Below are 18,968 nucleotides of genomic sequence, written 5' to 3'. Positions count from 1 at the left end.
TAAACTTCATACTCAAAATTCACTGTGTGGTTCAAGAACATCTCAGATTCAACCGTTCGATCGAAAACCCCTCAAGCATCCTCTTGAGCAAATTAGTGAGGAAAAGGACGATGGGTGTGTGGGCTCTGTGTCCACAGAGGAGCAGACTCTGCACGGGGAGAAGGGGACGTGGGGAGCTGGTGACGCAGGAACTGAGAGTGCGGCCACCAGCTGCACGATATTCCAGTGCGCCGTGGCAGGTGTGAGCCCCACGGGTGCAACCTCAGGGCCCATCGTGCTCCCTCCACTGTGACAATTAGCACAGCGACTAAAACAGTAAAGAATCAGGAGATTAAGACACAAATCGACTCATGTGAGAGTAGCTGGAAAATATCTCCATTATGACTAGTGGTAAAGAAACAGTAGAAGTATATGTGTATTAAATAACACGCCAGAAAGCCATATTATATTTGTAGCATCCTACGTGAGAGGATAATAACGTAAGTTTCATTTATATACATGTTTCCTCCTCTCATCGTCCAAGATTCCTTCTGGGAGTGAGAAACAACAGTAATTCCACACAGAGCATGAGCACTGGAATCACAGTTTGTAAGACACAGACTGTGCCTGTGTAAATAAAGACAGTGACTGGGAGCTGCAGAGACCAGCTGGGCTCTCAGGTCTCTGGGCCATGGGGAGGTGTGTGCCTGTGACCAGCAGGGGGCGCTGGGGGACTGCCCTGTGGTCCCTACACAGCACCTCAGTGAGGACCAGTCACTCCAAGGAGCCTGGCCCTGGGAGCTGGGCCCTGTGCTCACTGATGGGGACTCAGCTGCAGTGTTCTCTCTGGCCTGGCACAGTCCCCTGTGCAGGGCCCTTTGTATGGTCTCAGCAGCTGCTTCCTCCCAGGGCTCCCGAAGGGCCAAAGCAAAGCTCCCTCCTCCTCAGTGTGCAGGGAGAGCTGAGCTCCAGCCCAGGGCTCAGGGAGGGGCTGGGCGGTCCCTGGATGGAAACACATTTGCATGATCAGCCCCTCCTCTGCAGAGGGTGGGGACAAAAGGAGGCCTGGGGCAGCCCAGCCCCACTGTGGGGACCAGGGTCTGTGTCCACCATGGCCTGGGCTCCTCTCCTCCTCGTGCTCCTCTCTCACTGCACAGGTAGGGACAGGCCATGTAAACTGAGTCTCAGTTTCCATCCTGTTTCAGCCCCTTTGTGTAAGGACTACACCCTGGACTCTGCCCCAGCACCCACCAGGGTCTCTCTTTGCAGGTTCCCTGTCCCAGCCTGTGCTGACTCAGCCGCCCTCCCTCTCTGCATCTCCTGGAGCATCAGCCAGACTCACCTGCACCCTGAGAAGTGACATCAGTGTTGGTAGTTACTGGATATACTGGCACCAGCAGAAGCCAGGGAGCCCTCCCCGGTACCTCCTGAGCTACTACTCAGACTCGAGTAAGCACCAAGGCTCCGGGGTCCCCAGCCGCTTCTCTGGCTCCAAAGATGCCTCGGCCAATGCAGGGATTCTGCACATCTCTGGGCTGCAGCCTGAGGACGAGGCTGACTATTACTGTGCCATATGGTACAGCAGTGCTTCTCACAGTGACACAGGCAGATGGGGAAGTGGGACAAAAACCTCAGTCTGCTCAGGGTGTCATCATATGCAATTTTGAAATTTTAAACTAACTGGGATACATGCACACTCTACTTGGAAGCACCTTTGGCTTCAAAAAGGCTCTACTCTGAATTTTCCATTCAATGTTTCTAAATTCTCAGAAAGGAAAAAATATCTTCAGGATTATATTGAAATATTGCCTGTTTATCCAAGTGTGCTAAAGCTGGAACCTCTGGCACTGACATCTCTCTTGAAAGAAGAAAAATTCGCCCTTTCTAGCTGACATCATGGTCAGAGCCCGAGAACAATCCCATGAGGTCACTGGGCCCTCACTGCTGTGGCAACAGCCAGAATCAGTGGTGGAAACTTCAGCCATTTATGCCCCGTTGTGAGAGGCCACAGCCCTTCCATGGAACCTCCGTTCACTTGCAGGATGTCTGCACCGTGGCTCATAGGACATTCTGAGTCTTGTCACCTGTATGCGGACAGCTGTTCTTTGCTCAGGACACAGAATCTTTCCAATGGAAACAAGTGTGTTGACAATGATGACTCTTGCATGATACAGTTAATTTATTTACCTAAATTACTCTGTCTGTGATGTAAACATGGTTGGGAATGTTAATTAGGGGTCCTGCAGGAAAGGCCGGCCTACTCAAAATGAGGTCAACAGACGCAAATTCAATAAAGAGGGACACTATGAAGGTTTTAGCAGAATGTGTGGAAAGCCTAATTGAGAGTAGAAACCATGACCTGCCACCGTGGGGTCACTGGTGTCCCTGCAGAACGTGGCAAGTGCAAGGGTGGGGATGCAGAAGGCCAAGCGTGGATCCCTGCAGTCCATGGTGACCCCACATGAGGGCCCCCGGGGAGCAAAGGCTCCAGCACCCGCACTACCTCTCCCCAGGTGGGAAAAGGGTCAGAAGCAGCTTCATCTGCCAGGAGGGCTCAGCTGTGCAGTGTGATTGAGCAGAGGGTTGTGAGTCTGTGGCCAGCAGGGGGCGCCGTGGGTCTGATATGTGTGTGTGTGTGTGTGTGTGTGTGTGTGTGTCTGTGTGTGTGTGAAAGACAGAGAGACGGGGGGGCGGGGGGGGGAGCCCATTAGGTCCTCACTAGAGAATGGCTGAGCCTCCTCTTGTGGGACTGGGTGTGATGACCCCATGGGTGTGGGACTCTCCTGCAGGAGGGACAGCTCCACCCCAGGGAGACACTGGGTGCATGGGCTTCCCTCAGCCCGTGGGGGTGACTCAGGCCATCTCTTCCTTCTCCACCCAAAGGGACCTTCTGTCCAGGACAGAGCCCCACCAGACAGTGGAGAGGAGCATGGCAGTGTTGTATCTGCATGAGGTGACTCCACTCACCAAGAAGGACAGGACAGACTCAGGTGTCCCCTGTCAACAGTGTGGAGCCCAGGAGGCTGTGCTGGGTGTCCCCACAGGGCCCCATGGACATTCACATGTCATATCCACTCCACATGACAACACTGTGAGCTATGCAAGTGCAGCTCAGAGGCAGGTTCCTGTCCCCACTACCAATGAGGTGACCCCCCTCCCCACCCCCAGCCCGTGTGCAATTCCTGAGCTGCCACCTGCTCCCACTGTGAAGACCTGAGCAGCAGCAGCAAAGTCAGTCAGCACAGTCAGGTCCCTGCCCAGAGTGACCAGAGGACCAGGGAGGACAGGTGGGGACAGGGACCTTTTGAGGGAAAGAGGATCTTTAGGTTCCTGAGAGGATGAAGGGTGTGGAACTTTCCCACATTGGAAGTCATGCTGTAGGTGACAGATGGAGGCATGTGAGCCCACAGAGGCTTCACTGAACTGATATCAGACTGTGCTGTGACCGGGTCGATCTTCCCACAGGTTCTCTGTGCCTGTAGCTGCCTCTCACCCCCAGCCATTCACTCCATCCCCTTCTGCAGGTCCCTGAGGCTCCCCTGGAGGGCAGGGCTCTCTGTGCACATCCCATGGTGGCTTCCTCTCGGCCAGGGATGCTCCTCCCTCCCCTGGTCCTCCCCATGTTGCCTTTCCTGCCTCCCCAGGAGAACCCAAACCTCTGAACTCTTGTCCCTCAGGGTCATTGACCAGCTCCTCCCAGCCCTAACACACCTGTCACTCTCAGGCACAGGAAGAGCATCCTGACTTCCCCTGGGGCCCTGGCGGAGCCCGCTCTCCTTGGTCAGTTTCCCCAGACACAGCCCTGCCAGGACCACATTCCTCCCCGCCCCTCTGATCGCGTCTGCTCCTCTGTTCTGACTTTGCTTCTCCTCTCATAGCAACCTCAGTGCCACACTGACTGTGTCCAGGACAGAAGGCAGAGGCTGGCTCTACTCTGTGGAGTAGACGCAGGGACTGGACAACCACCACACATGGAGAAGGTGCCCCTCCCACAGGAATCTATGTCATGGGGGATACCAAGTGTCCTCCCAAGTGTCCTTATTTCTCTCCTCTCTCATCCAAGGAGGGTGGAGGTGGGGCAGACACAGACATGACCCATGGCCACCTTCACACCTGAGCATTCACTGACATGGTCCCATTTCCTCTGAGCATGAAATCGCTCTGGAATAAATCCGTGCACTTTCGTCTTTGCAAACGTCCTCACTTATGGACACAATATATGCCTTTCTGGACATTAACCCATGTTGCAAATGTCCTTCCTTTATTTTAAAACTTACACACATTTGGAGCCTGTGACCCTGTCAGAAGGTAAATACTCAATCTTTCCTAAAAACATGTAAAAACATAATTGAAAACGATTTATTACAGGAACAGATGAATGAATAAATAAATCTATAAATATATTGGAGTGAACATATAGATATTAAAGTACGGGAAGACATCTCAGAGTAAACTTGTAAATATTAAATTATAGGGAAATCATGGCAAATCCAGGTGCAACACGCATTTAAAAAATCATGAACAAGTGACATTGGATAAAGTCTGTCTTCCCACCTCCACAGAATCCCACACTGCAAGGTGCATACAAAAGTTTATGAAAATTATCGATTTATGTCCCCAACTTTGTCAAACAAAAGATGAACCAGCGTCAAATACAAGGTGGATAATCTGGGTGATGTCAGAGGTTGGAGGGGAAAGTGTGACACAGTCACCTGGCAGAAGGACGTGAGAGGGACCAGGACGCTGACGCTGCCTCCAGGGCCCAAATCCTCCAGCCGTGGCGAGCTGGCAGCAGGTTCTCCGTCCTCAGCCCCGACAGACCCCGGCGTGAGCGCAGCACAGCGTCGGGTCCCCCAGCTCCGCTGGCGCCGGGCAGAGGAGAGGACGTGCCTCGTGAGTGTCTGTTTCACACGTGCTCGCGTAGCTTCTCTCATAAATAAATGACAGTTTTTCTCGAACACAAAAGCAGCTTCAGGGTCTTTGTGTCCCCACGGAGGCAGTGGAGGCCCCCGAGGTTCCGTCCCCGTCCTCCAACTCACTGTCCACACACAGCGCGCCCTTGACACAGCACAGCCCACGGCGAGGGACTGCAGAGCTTTGCTTTCACACTGTCGCCTGCTCCACTGCCTGTTACCCGGTTGGCCCCACTGGAAGAAGCAAACTTTCATCCCAGGACCCCAAACAGGCTCTACGTACTGTGTCCTAGAGCGGCAGCCGTGACACCCGCCTGACCTTCACACGAGAACCTCACACTGACGTCGACCCTGACCTTCCCCTCGCCCAGACAGCCATGGATCGCCAGCCCTGCAGAGTCTCTCTCCAGACCCCTTTGCACCCACCTGGTCCACCGACGCCCCCTGCTGCCTTCATGGCACTCGCTGGCGAAGGGCTCTGGTGAAACTGTCCCCTGACTCGCACCTGGGCCCTCCCCTCCCTGCCCTCAGGGTCCTTCTGCTCTCAGGGTGTCTCTGACGGTGGAATCTGGTACCTGATCAGGGCGCTGCTCCCTCGTTCTCAGGCCTTTCCATGCTGGGCTCGCAGCCCCGGTCATGAGGTCCCTCCTGGAGAAGGCGGAGCCCTCCCCTCCCTTTCCTTCCACACAGCCCATTCTGCTGTGACATTCACACCTCCAAGGACAGAAAGGGAATCAGAATGTCTTCACCAGAGTAGTGGCTGTTGGACCAACTGGACAGATTTGGAGGTTTAAGTGCAGGGAGCACAGGATGCTGAGCAGAGACCCTGGGACAGTGGCTGGAATTGTGAGGGGTGGGGGTGGGGAGGGCGGGAGCCCTGAGCACCAGCCCCTTCCCAGGGCCGCTGTGCCTCTCGCGACCACGAGAGGGCGTTGTGGTCACAGCACCTGCTCAGGTTCCCCAGGGCCTGAGCTGTCTCCCCTGTCCCATCTGCAGGTGTCCTGTGTCCTCTGTGTGGTGTAGCCCTTCCCCCCGGGACAGTGTCTCCATCTCTCAGCCACAGCTAGTGTGAAGTCTAAGGTGGGGCTTGTGCAGCTTCCAGAAAGGAAGAAATTTGCATGGAGACCTCCCACCCTGGGCATTAGGATGTCAGATAAGGAGGGTTGCTGGGCTCAGTCCTGGCTGTCAGCTCAGGAAGCACAGCCTGGGGTGTCCCCACCATGGCCTGGGCTCCCTCCTCCTCACCTTCCTCGCTCACTGCACAGGTGGCTGCCTGCAGGAAACTCAGGGAGGGCTCCTGGATGTCACCCGGGAAGATGGTCTCTCCCTCCTCTTTGGAAACAGGGTCTGGTCTGTTCTCACTGATCTCTGTGTCTCTCCCGCTATGCAGGGTCTTTGGCCAACTTTGTCCTGACTCAGCCCAGCTCTGTGTCGGGGTCTCCAGGACAGACGGTCACCATCTCCTGCACCCGCAGCAGCGGCAGCATTGAGAGCAGATATGTACACTGGTACCAGCAGCGCCCGGGCAGTGTCCCCACCACTGTGATCTACAGAGATGATGAAAGACCCTCCGGAGTCCCCGATCGGTTCTCTGGCTCCATCGACAGCTCCTCCAACTCTGCCTCCCTCACCATCTCTGGGCTGCAGTCTGAGGACGAGGCCGACTACTACTGCCAGTTTTATGAAAGCAGCTACAGTCACACAGTGCTCCAGACCATGGGGAAGTGAGACAAGAACCCCCAGAGCATCCTCACCCTGGCTCTGCCCTCAGCCTGTCCCCACCAGGGTGTGCAGCTCTTCCCTGTCCCTCCTGAACACTTGAGTTGTGTGTGCCTGCTGACAAAATACCAATTCGTCTTTCCATATCTTGAAGGTTGGTCATCAAATATAATTATAATCAGTCCACAGGGTATATGTGTAGTTTAAAACAGAGTTTCTGAAAGGCAGCACTATTAATATTTTGTGGTTAGGGGACTGCTATATATTGTAATATGTTTAGTAGCATCTCTGGCCTCTATCGAGTAGATTCGATAAACACCTTCCCCTCACATATGAAAATAAAAGTGTCTCCAGAGACCACCAAATAAACATCCCCTGCTTGGAGGGCGAAGCAAGCCCAGGTTGAGAGCACTTGGTTACAGGGCAGGTGTGCAGCCTTTGGAACGCCCTTGACTTTGAATCCCCTTCACGCCATTCAGCTGGACACAAGGCTGGACTTTTTATCTCTGAGTTTCTGGTTCCCATGTGATAAAAGAATAACCACGCAGACCACAAATGTTTGTTTTGATGACTAATGATATTCTAGGCAACAGGACATCAGAGACTGATTTATCTAACGCTGCAGAAGCCCCAGCAGAGTCTGCGATACGATGTGTAGCCATGACTAGGAGAGCACATGGTTGTTTTGATCATTGTTCAATGTACACAGGGCGCATAATAGATCCATCACCCGTGCAGGGTGATATTATTCAGTCATAAACATGTATGAAGTGCTGATGCATGCTCCACATATATGGCCCTTCATAAATTATGCTCAGTGAAAGAAATAAAAAAGAGCTAGATATTACATGACTGTATTTACAAGAAATATCCATATTGGTCACTTTCATATTGGCACAAAAAATAGTGATTATTTTCAAAGCTGTCATAACTGAGGTGAGAGAAATGACATTGAAAATGGGAAACAGGGACCAATTGCAAAAATAAACTGATGATGCCTCCTTGAACAAAGGTGATGGTTTACCAACTTCTCAGTAATATGAAGAAGTGTACTGGGGACAGATGAGGTCTGTAAATGTTACCTTTTGTTTTCTGTTGTAAAATTAAGTATAAATAAGAACCTTGTGCTTGTTGGTCTGATTATCAGATGGTCCCATAGTCTCTAATCACAGCCCCACTGGCGTCCCTACCTCCTCCCTGAGCACCTGCATCTGGTGAGCTGAACAGCACAACCAAGGACACCTGTGCATCCTCAGGGGCCTCAGCAGGTGTGTGTCCTGGTGATGCCCAGTGACAGGGTCCAGCAGGGGGCGCTGTGGGGCTGTCTCAGAGGCTGAGTGTGTCTGGCCCTGCCAGCTGGGAACCCTCAGAAGTTGGGCAGTTAACTGAGCATCAGTGCTTTTGCTGAGCTGTGATGGGAAGTGACTGAAGCTGTCAGGACCTCCCAGGACCCTGGGGCCACCAAGGGCCAGGCTGTCTTACCCCACCTTGCCTGGCGAGGACCCACCTTCCCTGAGTGGAAGACTCCTGGGGGGCCTCAATGCCCCTCTGCTCCCCTCCCCACTCACTGGGATCACTGTCCTCTCTGTGTCTCCACCTTCCAGTATTTGTGGCCCACGAACTGCTGACTCAGCCTCCCCAGTGACCAAGTCCCCAGGACAGATGGTCACAGTCATCAGCACTGGAACTAGCAAGGTGTTGACAACCAGCACACGGCTTGGCAGAAGCAGCACCCAGGACACGTCCACAAATTTCTGATCCTCAGGGACAACTGACCCACTTGGACCTCAGGGAGACTCCCTGGCTCTAGGACAGACTGTGTGGCCTCTGCCATCATCTCTGGGCTCCATCCTGAGGATGGCGCTGGTCATCTCTATTCCGCAGAGGACAGCAGCTTTGGTGACCGCACTGGGTGGGCCCTGGGGAGATGAGACACACACCTGTGTGCTTCCTTCAGCCTATTCACTGCCCCAGAAGTGGTCGACACACCTGTAGGGGGACAGGGCCTGGGTTCCTGGTGGGCACTCGTGGGAGTTTTAAGGCCTCTTAACTAAAGCGTCTCTTTTAAGTTGGGACGAGAACAGAACACCAAGAACTCAGTTAAGAGTCTCTAGAATTACATCTCAAACAATTAACAAATATTTATGTGCAGCACAATTCTAAATCTTTTCAGGATGTGTCTGATGATAGACATTACACATATCGTTACTAACACAGAGAAAGCACAGAGAGTCTGTACATGGGCAACTCACCTAGGACTTGTTTCCATAAAGAACTCAGGACACACAATGCCTGGAGGAGCTAAAAGACGATTCCCTTACCTGACTGCTTCCTAACAACCTATCAGTTCCATGCTGTGATCAGTTATGAGGATTGTCCACCATTAGAGCGTGGACTGGCCCCTCCTGTCACCCCCGTCACAGTGACAGTGATGCCCCAACACAGCTTCCTTCTTTGGTCTTCAGAACACCAGTCTCCTCATTTGTGCCTCTGCAGCCCCGTCTCCTCCTGTCCCTCCCAGGCCACATACTCAGCTGTGGGAGGAGATTAAAGGTCCCCGTGATGACATGTGCTCAGGTAACTCCTGGAGTGGGTTTGTGCTGGGGAAGGATTTAGGACACAGAAGCCTGACCCCAAGGGGTGATAACTAATATGTTATATTTAGGGTTCATGCAAATGAACTAGGAGGATGGATGAGGAAATGATGCTTCAGGTACTGGTAACAACATTTGCAAAGAATAGATGGAAAGAAAACTTTGTTGTGCATTCTAGTAATTAATGGAACCTGCACTGGGCTCACATGTGGACAGGATCAGGGGAAGCAGCTTGAGATGAGTCTGGATGGGGTAAAAAAAATGATGGGGACAGACCATTAAACTGACACATCCTAAGAAGTGTGCACTTGACCCTGGAGACTACAGGGAGTCACTGATGTTCAACCTCATCTGACACTTGTAATGAATCGTCACAGGGGAGAATAGGAGGAAGCGTAAACTGAAGCAATCCCTGAGCAAGGTAATTAGTTGGGTGACAAAGGCAAGACGTCATGGGGAAACAATGATGTCTTTTACTACATCTGTGACACTGAAGAAAATGGAGAAGGAACAATTTAAGGTCAACGTGGAAGTATGGTTGGCAAGACTTGGTGATTGAGTATCTGCTGGGACCTGAGAAAGGAAGACATCTAAGATGATAACACGTGTCTCTTTATAGATTTGGATGAATTCTTTTAACCCATGTGAAAGATGAACACTGGAGTCTAAATTTTCTGGCCATGTACTTGACACTTATTTTTGTGGGTAACTCAGAAGAAAAAAAATGATTTGGGGAAATTTCAAAGAAATTAAAGATGTGAAGAGGAATTTACAAAATTATGTTTCTGTGCTTTATGAGGTTTTAAACTAAGCAAATACTTGTATAGAATCAATGATTTCAAATGCTGCCAAGACCTCATTAGCAGAAGCACTTACCATTGAGTCTGGAATTTAAGTACTGTGATTGTTAGTGGCCTGGAGAGAAGCAAAGTCCCATCCCCAAGGGCACATGGGGAGCCTGGTCTCCAGTCCTCCCTGGGAGGTTGCACTGGAAAAGACCATCTGCAGGAACAGGGTCCTCCACCAGGAGATCCATAGACATTGGGGCCTGGAGCGTGTGGCCCTGAGACCAACAGGGAGCACCAGGACGTGGTTCTTAGGTGACAGCAAAGCTGGGCCAGGCCAGCTGAGGAAACACTGAACTTTGTCTAGTGTGTGGACCAGAATGAGTCATTATCAATATGAGATACTCATGCGCCAGAACAACCTTTATTACTGCCCGGTGATCCCCCAGGTCTGCCTCCCTCCCCACAATCCTTCTGTTCTCAGCCATCGCCCTCCTCCCTTCTGGTGTCCTTGCTGATGGGCCTGGAGACAGTGAGTGGGGAGGGAGATTTTTGTCTGCAATGACTCTGCCTCCAGGATAGAGGGTGACCCAGATGTTGCAGCAGAATCCTGAACTGGGACTCTAGGAGACAGAGCTCTATGCATCTCACCATGGGCCGAGCTCCACTATTTCTACTGTTGTGATTCATGAATGGCTGCTGCTGGGGGAGCAGGGAGGGTCCATGGGGACACTCATGACCCCCATTTCCTCCTGGCCCACAGGCACTGGCTGAGTCGCAAGCCAGCTTCTAACTCCCTCTGGCTGCACCCACATTTCTAAGGTCCTGGGTGGGGTCAGCTGGCTCAGCCGTCCTCACTGTATCAGGCCCTTGTGCAGAAGGTCACTCTGTCCTGTGCTGGAAGCATCAGTGTGGATTTTTATTGTGCTGCTGCCTGGAGCCAGCATCCCTCAGTGACAAAGCACAAAACCATGATGGTAGACAGAGTTTAACCCTCAGGGGTTGAGACTAATCCTGGCCTTGGAGTTCTTTCCATGTGGCCTCCCTGAGCTTCCCCGGGCTGTTGCCTGATTCTTATGGCCTCTCTTGGGACAGCAGCATGGTTTGGTTCCTCCACGTGGACACAAAGCAGCCGTCTGCGCCTCCTGCCCAGCCCATTCTTCCCCGTCACTGCCTGTGACTACACCTTCTCAGAGACATGGTTGACATTAGCACCGAGAAACTTGGTAGTTTCTGTGATTGATGGATGTGTCTAAAGCTTATCTAGCCCAGTTACTGTTAATAGCCTTCTTTAAACCTGCTCAACTCTGCACAGGTGACGGTACTTGCTTGGAGAACAGAACTGCTACAGGGTAAATTGTAGCGAGAGAAGAAGGTGATTTGGTTTGTGCACAGCTGCCGAGATGAGGATGACTTAGAGAGCCCAGGGGTCTGGGCCCATCAGGGTGGTTGCTCGTAGACAGCAGGTTTCAAGTTTAGCAACTCTGTCCTTTTCAGACGGACATTCTTACCTAATCATGGTGGCCCCTAACTCTTATCCATATGAATTGCTTTCTTTTTTCTAAGATCTTAGTTATTAAAAAATATTTTACGTTATAAAACATTAATATAATTGAATACCTACTTGTTATTTTAACATTAGAAAATAAGAGCAGAGTATGTATATTATTAATTAATGACTATTTTTAATGAATATCTTACATTGCTACTCTTGGGAAACTAGGAGCAAAATACTAAAGTTTTTCTCTGTGGTTTTATTTACACAAAATCCTAGAATGTCACATTAGAAGAATCCCTTGAGAAAGTAACATAGACTCACAGCCAATCATGAATACACTCTGTCCAGGACACCTCTGTCCACTAGAAACATAATGTGAGCCACGTATGTAATTTGAAGTTTTCTGGTATTCCCAAACCAAGCATGTGGATTTTTAAGGGATGGAGTGAAAGCAGTGCTTAGACTAAATCTTACATCTGTAAACACCTACATCAAAACAATAAATATCTCAAATCAATAATCTAACTTTGCACATGCAATAAATAAAAACAGAGCCAACTAAATCCAAACCAGCATAAGAAATAGAAAATAAACATTAGGGAAGAAATAAGCAAAATAGGGAATGGAAAAACAATAGAATCGACAAAACTTAAGTAGATTCTTTAAAAATATCAACAAATTCAAAAACCTTTTGTTAAACTGAATGATAAAAATTAGAATAGATTCAAATTACTAAAATGCAAAATAAAATTTGGGACATTAATATCTCCAATAAAGAAATTTAATATATACATACACACACACACACACACACACGCACTATATCAACTGTATATCAACAAATTAGATAAACTAGGTGCAATGAACAAATTCCTACACACACTCAAGGTATAATGTCAAAAATGACTGAAGACAAAATAGAAAATCTGAATATGCCTATAGTAAATGAAATAAATCAGTAATCAAATATGTCCCAACCAAAGAAAGCCTAAGACCAGACAGCTTCCATGGTGAATTCTATCAAACAGTTGAAGAATAATATCCCATCGTTCTCAAACTCTTCTAACAAATAGCAAAGGTGAGAATACATCCTAAGTCATTCTATTAAGTGAGCATTACCTGATATCAAAGCCAAAAGCATTAATAGAAAAACAATATTAATACTAATACCCTTATCAATACAGATGAAAAATATCTTAGAATACACTAGCAAACTGAATCCAGCAGCATATTAAAAGGATTCTGTGTTATACACAAGCACGATGTGTCCAAGAATGCAAAGGTGGTTCAATGTAAGAATATCCAACTCCATAACACATGACATTAATAGAATGATTAATGTGGGAACCTGATCATCTACATTGATGCAGAAAATACTTTTGACAAAAAATAGGAACAGAAGGAAACTTCCTTATTTTATATATCTATATAAAGATATATATGTATATTTATATATAACTTTATATAATATGTAACAAATGTATTATAAAGAAATTTTAGATAACACTCACAGTTAACATGGTTTTCAATTGTAAAAGACTGAAAGTTATCTCCCTAAAATGAGGAGGAAGACAAAAAATGTTCTTTTGTTTCACCAATATTCAACATTCTATTAAAAGTCAAATCAACAGAGAAATTAGGGAACAAAGCAAGTAAAAGTCTCTGACGTTGGGGGGGAAAAGGTAAGCCTATTTCCATCCACAAATGACGAATCATATATTCCTAAACAATTTATTACATATCACAGTTAATAAATAAATTTATGAGATTTGATGAATATAGAATAAACATGAAAAATTAAGTTTTATGTCTATACATTAGCAATAAATAATTTCAATAAGAGATTAAAAGCCAATTTCAACTCAAAATAGCAGTAAAAATCTTACAAATAAATTTAATCAAGGAAGTGAAAAGTATGTACAGTGAAAACTACAAAATATTTATGAACGAAATTAAAAATCACTTAAGTATATGGAAAGGCATCTTGTATCCATGGATTGGGTCAGTGAATACTGTTATGTTGTCCTGCTGTATCTATGTGGGGTTGTTTCCAGGACCACCTGTGACAACAAAATCCATACATGCTCCAGCCATTTATAGAATGGCTCAGTATTTACATTTAACCTGTGCACATCCTACTGTATACATCATTTCTAGGTTACGTGGAATACCAAATACAATGTAGATGGCATGCAAATAGTTGTTATGCTGTATTTTTATTTGTGTTATCGTGCATTGTTACTTGTTCTATATATTTTTGATCGCAGTTGTCTGAATCCAAGGATTTGGAAACCCTGGAAAAGGAGGGTCAACTGTACCCCAACAGCAAGCCACAGATTCAATACACTCTCTATCAAGCCCCACATTTTGTTCCTCTTGATGTTGTTTTCATGAATAGAAAAATTGACCCTAAAAGTGATATGGAATTGCAAAGAATCCTAAATAGTCAAAACCGTCTCATAAAAGAAGAACAAAGTTGGAGAACTTCCACTTCACAATTTCAAAACTGACAATAAACCTACATTAATTGAAACAGTGTAGAACAGGCATCAGGACAGCCATGCAATTAAGTGGGACAATACTGAGAGCTCAGGAATGAATCCACACACCTACAGTCCACCAAACATCCAAGATGACATGACAGATTCCTCAGGTCTTCAGGAAATATTGCTGAAGTCATTGGATAGATACGGGATAAATAATAAACATGGACCCCTAACTTATACAACACACAAAAACTATTTCAAAATGGATTAAAGATCTAAATTCAATAGTTAAAACTGTAAAACACTTAAGAGAAAACATAGAAAGAAATCTTAATAAGCATGTGTTTTGAAATGGGTTGTTGGATATGACACCAAATCACAACGTACAAGAAAAGATTTAAATTTGACTTGATGGAAATTTTCAAAAAGGGGCTGCAAAGGGCACAAAGAGATGAAAAGCCAATGACTGATGGAGGCAACATGTCCCGACAGCATCTCTGAGAAAGCTCTGACATCTAGAGCACACAAGAAAATCTCACCACTGAAAATAAAAAGACAAACCCGCAGTCCTGGAGTAATGTGGGCAGAAGAGAGAGCAAACCCAGGATTCTAGACCTTTCCAACCAATTGCCCTTGTCTGGCTATCCTGCCCCGTGTGGCTCTGCTGTGCTGACTCCAGAACAATCCACAGTGGAAGAAATGGCCACAGTGTCAACCGCTGAGGAGGCCCTGGCACTGGAATCAGGGCTGAGCCAAGGTAAAGAAGCACCTGTCGAGCAGGTGTGGGCGGTGGAGAGGTCCCTCTCTCTGAGGAGGAGGCAGCAGGCCAGAGGGTGGGGAGGCCAGTGTGTCCCAGGGTCCCCTGCTGGGCATCCCAGACCCGAGTGAATCCATCCCTGGGGCAGCAGGGGGCGCTGTGGGCCTGCCCAGCTGGAGACCAGCCACCTGCTCCCTGTTGGGGGCCTGGTGCTCTCTGTCCCCTGTCCCCTGGGACAAACTGGCTGCTGCATCTCAGCCCTGGGGAGGCTCAGAGCAGAGAAGCCTCAGAGCTCAGGGTGTGAGAGGCCATGAGCGGGGAGGGGACTAATTTGCATGGAAGGCCCCTCAGTCCCCTCCAGTGGGGGAAGTGGGTACAAGAGACCCTGGGCAGCTCTGAGGCAGCTGTGGGTCCTGAGGAATCAGAGCTCACAGGAGTCTCCACCATGGCCTGGGCCCCTCTCCTCGTCCCCCTCCTCACTCTCTGCTCAGGTGACGGGCTGTGGACAGCAGAAGGGCTTCTGGGGGACACCTGGGTTGACCTTCCCCATTTATTGGGAGAGCATGGGGTGGGCAGTGACCCCAGACTCACCTCTGTGTCTCCACCTGCTCTGTTCCAGGGTCCTGGGCACAGTCTGGACTCACCCAGGAAGCCTCGGTGTCGGGGTCTGTGGGACAGAAGGTCACCCTCTCCTGCACTGGGAACAGCAACAATGTTGGAAGATATGCTGTGGGCTGGTACCAGCAGATTTCTCGTGGTGCCCCCAAAACTGTGATGCTTGGAACATCTCGGCCCTCGGGGATCCCTGATCGCTTCTCTGGCTCCAAGTCTGGGAACACGGCTTCCCTGACCATCTCGGGCCACCAGCCTGAGGACGAGGCTGACTATTACTGCCAGTCCTATGACAGCAGCCTGGGTGCTCCCACAGTGCTCCAGGCCCCGGGGAAGTGAGACAAGAACCCCCTTCCTCACCCGCAGGAGGGTGGACGCCCGGCAGCTGCTGCTCAGGCCCAGCCTGTGGCTTCTGCTGCTGCTGCTGCCACCATGGGCCCAGCTGCACCCACGGGCACCACGTGGGCAAGGAGGCTCCTCCTCCCCTTCTGTCCTCAGGGCCACTCACAGCAGCCCAGACCTGGGAAAAGGGCCACCAAAGAAACAACTTTCCCTGCTCGCCTGTAGCTTGGGACACAGGGTCTCTTTGCACTGAGGTCCAGGGTCTGAGCTGGCAGGTCCAGCTGTGTCATCTCAGACCCACCTGTGAGTGTGGAACTCTGTGTCTCCATCATCCTCCTGTCCCTATTTCCAGGAGTTCCCAGAGCTTCCTCTTTCTCTTATTTGATCTCAGTGTGTTCTTATCTGTTTGTTCCGGCCTATTGTTAAATGTGTTTTCAATGAGCAATGATTGACATACAATAGACCACTGATATTGAAAGTTCCCAGTTTCATATGTTTTGAGATATTGATGCACCCTTTAAATTGTCACCACAATTAAGTCTGTGAACCCATCCTGACCCCAAAAGCCTCACCCTGTCCCTTTAGAATCCTCCCTCCACCCCTCCCTCAGCCCCTCCCAGATGACCTCTGATCTGTGCACCTGTGGTTGGTTTGTTTTTAAGGTTTATAAAGGATCCATACCTTATAGACCTCTAATGTCGTGCTCCTGTCACTCTGCACACTCCCTTTCAAACACTCTCACATGGTTGTTAAATGGCACTTGACCCTAACAGAGGACACGGCATGACCTGTGTGATCCCTGCACACTTTTCCTTCACGTGTCCTTCCTCGATGACATATGTACATATATATGAATTGACATATATCTCTACATGAATTCTATGTTCTGACTCCATCATTGTAGAGCCAGGTATAACCCAGGAATCCAGGCTGGACTATATAAAATTTTTAGAAATTGATTTTAATGGAAATCAATATATCTTTGAGCCAAGGCAGAGTTGTAAAATGAAGAAGTGTTGAAGTTACTCCAAAACACACACAGAGCCTTTGGCCAATGCTGAGAGATGCGTCACTTCAAGGGTTTTCAGAAAATCTGTGTCCAAGAATTAGCAAACCACTCACAGAACTGAGCAGACTTCAGTGACCACATATGCAAATAACACGGAATTACAGAATTAGTCCAGGAAATCACAAAACAATAAATCATCCACTATGACAAAAATAGCAACAACTCAAGAATAAAATCTTAAGGAAAGGATCTTATTTGCAGAGTTGTCACATTATATTACTTAAAATCTCTCCTTTTAAAGTGAAATTATGAGAAAAAGTAACAGGTAAGTAATGCCTACACATAGGGGGGAAAAGCACACAAATACACGCAGCAGCAATTTACACACACACACACACACACACACACACACAGACACATACGCTGATAGAAACTGTCCCCAAGGAAGCACAGACATCGGGGTTACTGGACAAAAACTTGAAATCAGCTGTTATAAATATATTCAGAGAAATAAAGAAAATGACGTTAAAAACGTTAAATGAAACTATGATAAGAAGGTTTCATCCCAAAGAGAATATTGATAAAGCATCATTGAATTAAACATAGAGCAATTGACGTTATCCTCTCTGAGGGGTGGGACAAAGTAAGACCTTTAAAAAGTGCAGAACCTGAGCAACTGCTGTGATACCATCACGTGCACCAACTGACACATTAAGAAAGTCCCAGGGGGATATGAGTAGGGAAAAGGGACAGGAAAATTTATTTTAAAATTTATTATCAAAGATTTCCCAAATTTGAGAAAAATATGCATATATGAGAACCTCAAAGAATCCTAGCATTGATTAGAGCTTGTGTTTGTACAGCCTATAGAAAGTATCATAAGAGGATAGAAGTTATTAAATTGCAATAAGATAAACAAAGACTATTATACCAAGGACGTGTCAATTTATTTTTCCAGCCATAATTCAATAAACGGCAACAGGTCCAGCCCTTCTATAATGAACAACTGCAAGTCAGAACCGATTACATGAAACGACTCTTTGCAGACGTGAACCACTGAACAGGAACCAGAACAAGACTATGTGACCTCAGAGAAGGGAACACACACACACACACACACACACACGCACACTCACACACATGGGCCCAGCAGTGGGCGTGCATTTCTTGCTGTAGGCACTTTCTGGGCTAGAAGATGGCTCCCTGCTCTCCTGAAGACTTGGAAGGGGCATGCGCCACCCTCCCCAGAGAGAAGCGTTTCGTACACAAGAGAGAAACGTCTGCAAGGATCACTCTCTCTCATCAGGGAACATGGGGACATTTAGACCAGGAGGTGACCCCTACTCAGAATGGCTGTCCTGGATGGCCCAAACATGGGCAGTTTCACCAGGATGCAATGAGGATGGTGAGGGTGACAGGAGAAGCCCTATGGGGTTGTCATGGTCAAGTTCGGGATCCACTGTCTGCAGGACTAGATCTTGGGCATCTCACTCACCACTCAGAGTAGGCTGGGGTGTCACAGAGAATCCAGGTGCTGGTGCGTGTGTGACACGAGCAACACTGCAACACAATAAACCCCTGAATCCTACCTCTGTTATGTACACAGAAATTCAAGGATCTCACAGGTATCCATGAATCCATGAATCCTTGGAAATTTTATCTGAACAGTTGCATAGTTATTGAGATTTGGGCTGGGCCATCAGTGCCAGTGGATGTTTTTGATTATCTCTCGTAACACAGTGATGCTGAGAGCCTTGCTTAATCCACTTATCTGTAGGGAAGACTAAATTATCCTTTATCACAGTTTTCAAATCAAATGATCATGAGGAATAGACCTCCAGGCTCTCTAGTGAGTCCCATTTCCCCAGTTACCCTGACTAAAGACAACCTTGAACTCAAATGCCACAGAGTCTCCAATGATACTGACACCTGCCCCAATGCAAGGAGGATATTCCATCTCTCCTCCTCACATATTCTTTCATGATTTTGGAAAGATTAAATGTTTAGAGAGAACTTAACAGCACGATATACAACCACACTGTGGGAAGGTACAGCCAATGAGATAAACGAATGTTGATAATATGGATCATAATCCTATACCTTGCTTAGTATTTTTATCATTAGATTTTCCTTGGGGAAATATGCACGTAGGTGGGTAAAGATTTATCTGTGGAGGTTTCCTGGTAAATTACACACAATGAAAATAAACGTCCCCCACTGGGAAGAGGACAGGCTGGGCAGGAGAAGCAGAAGTGCTGAAAGGGAAGGGGACAC

General features: G+C 48.0%; 1 pseudogene; it reads left to right on the top strand.

The window, feature by feature from the left end:
* The first annotated feature begins 6,112 nt into the window (after window positions 1-6,112).
* On the top strand, window positions 6,113-6,620 carry LOC138401644 (immunoglobulin lambda variable 6-57-like; annotated as a pseudogene).
* The last annotated feature ends 12,348 nt before the right edge of the window (window positions 6,621-18,968 follow it).

The sequence above is a fragment of the Eulemur rufifrons genome, chromosome 21 (genome assembly GCF_041146395.1).
Source record: "Eulemur rufifrons isolate Redbay chromosome 21, OSU_ERuf_1, whole genome shotgun sequence".
Taxonomy (NCBI): Eukaryota; Metazoa; Chordata; class Mammalia; order Primates; family Lemuridae; genus Eulemur; species Eulemur rufifrons.
The sequence above is the reverse complement of the archived record's forward strand: the minus strand, read 5'-3'. Positions and strand labels throughout refer to the sequence as shown.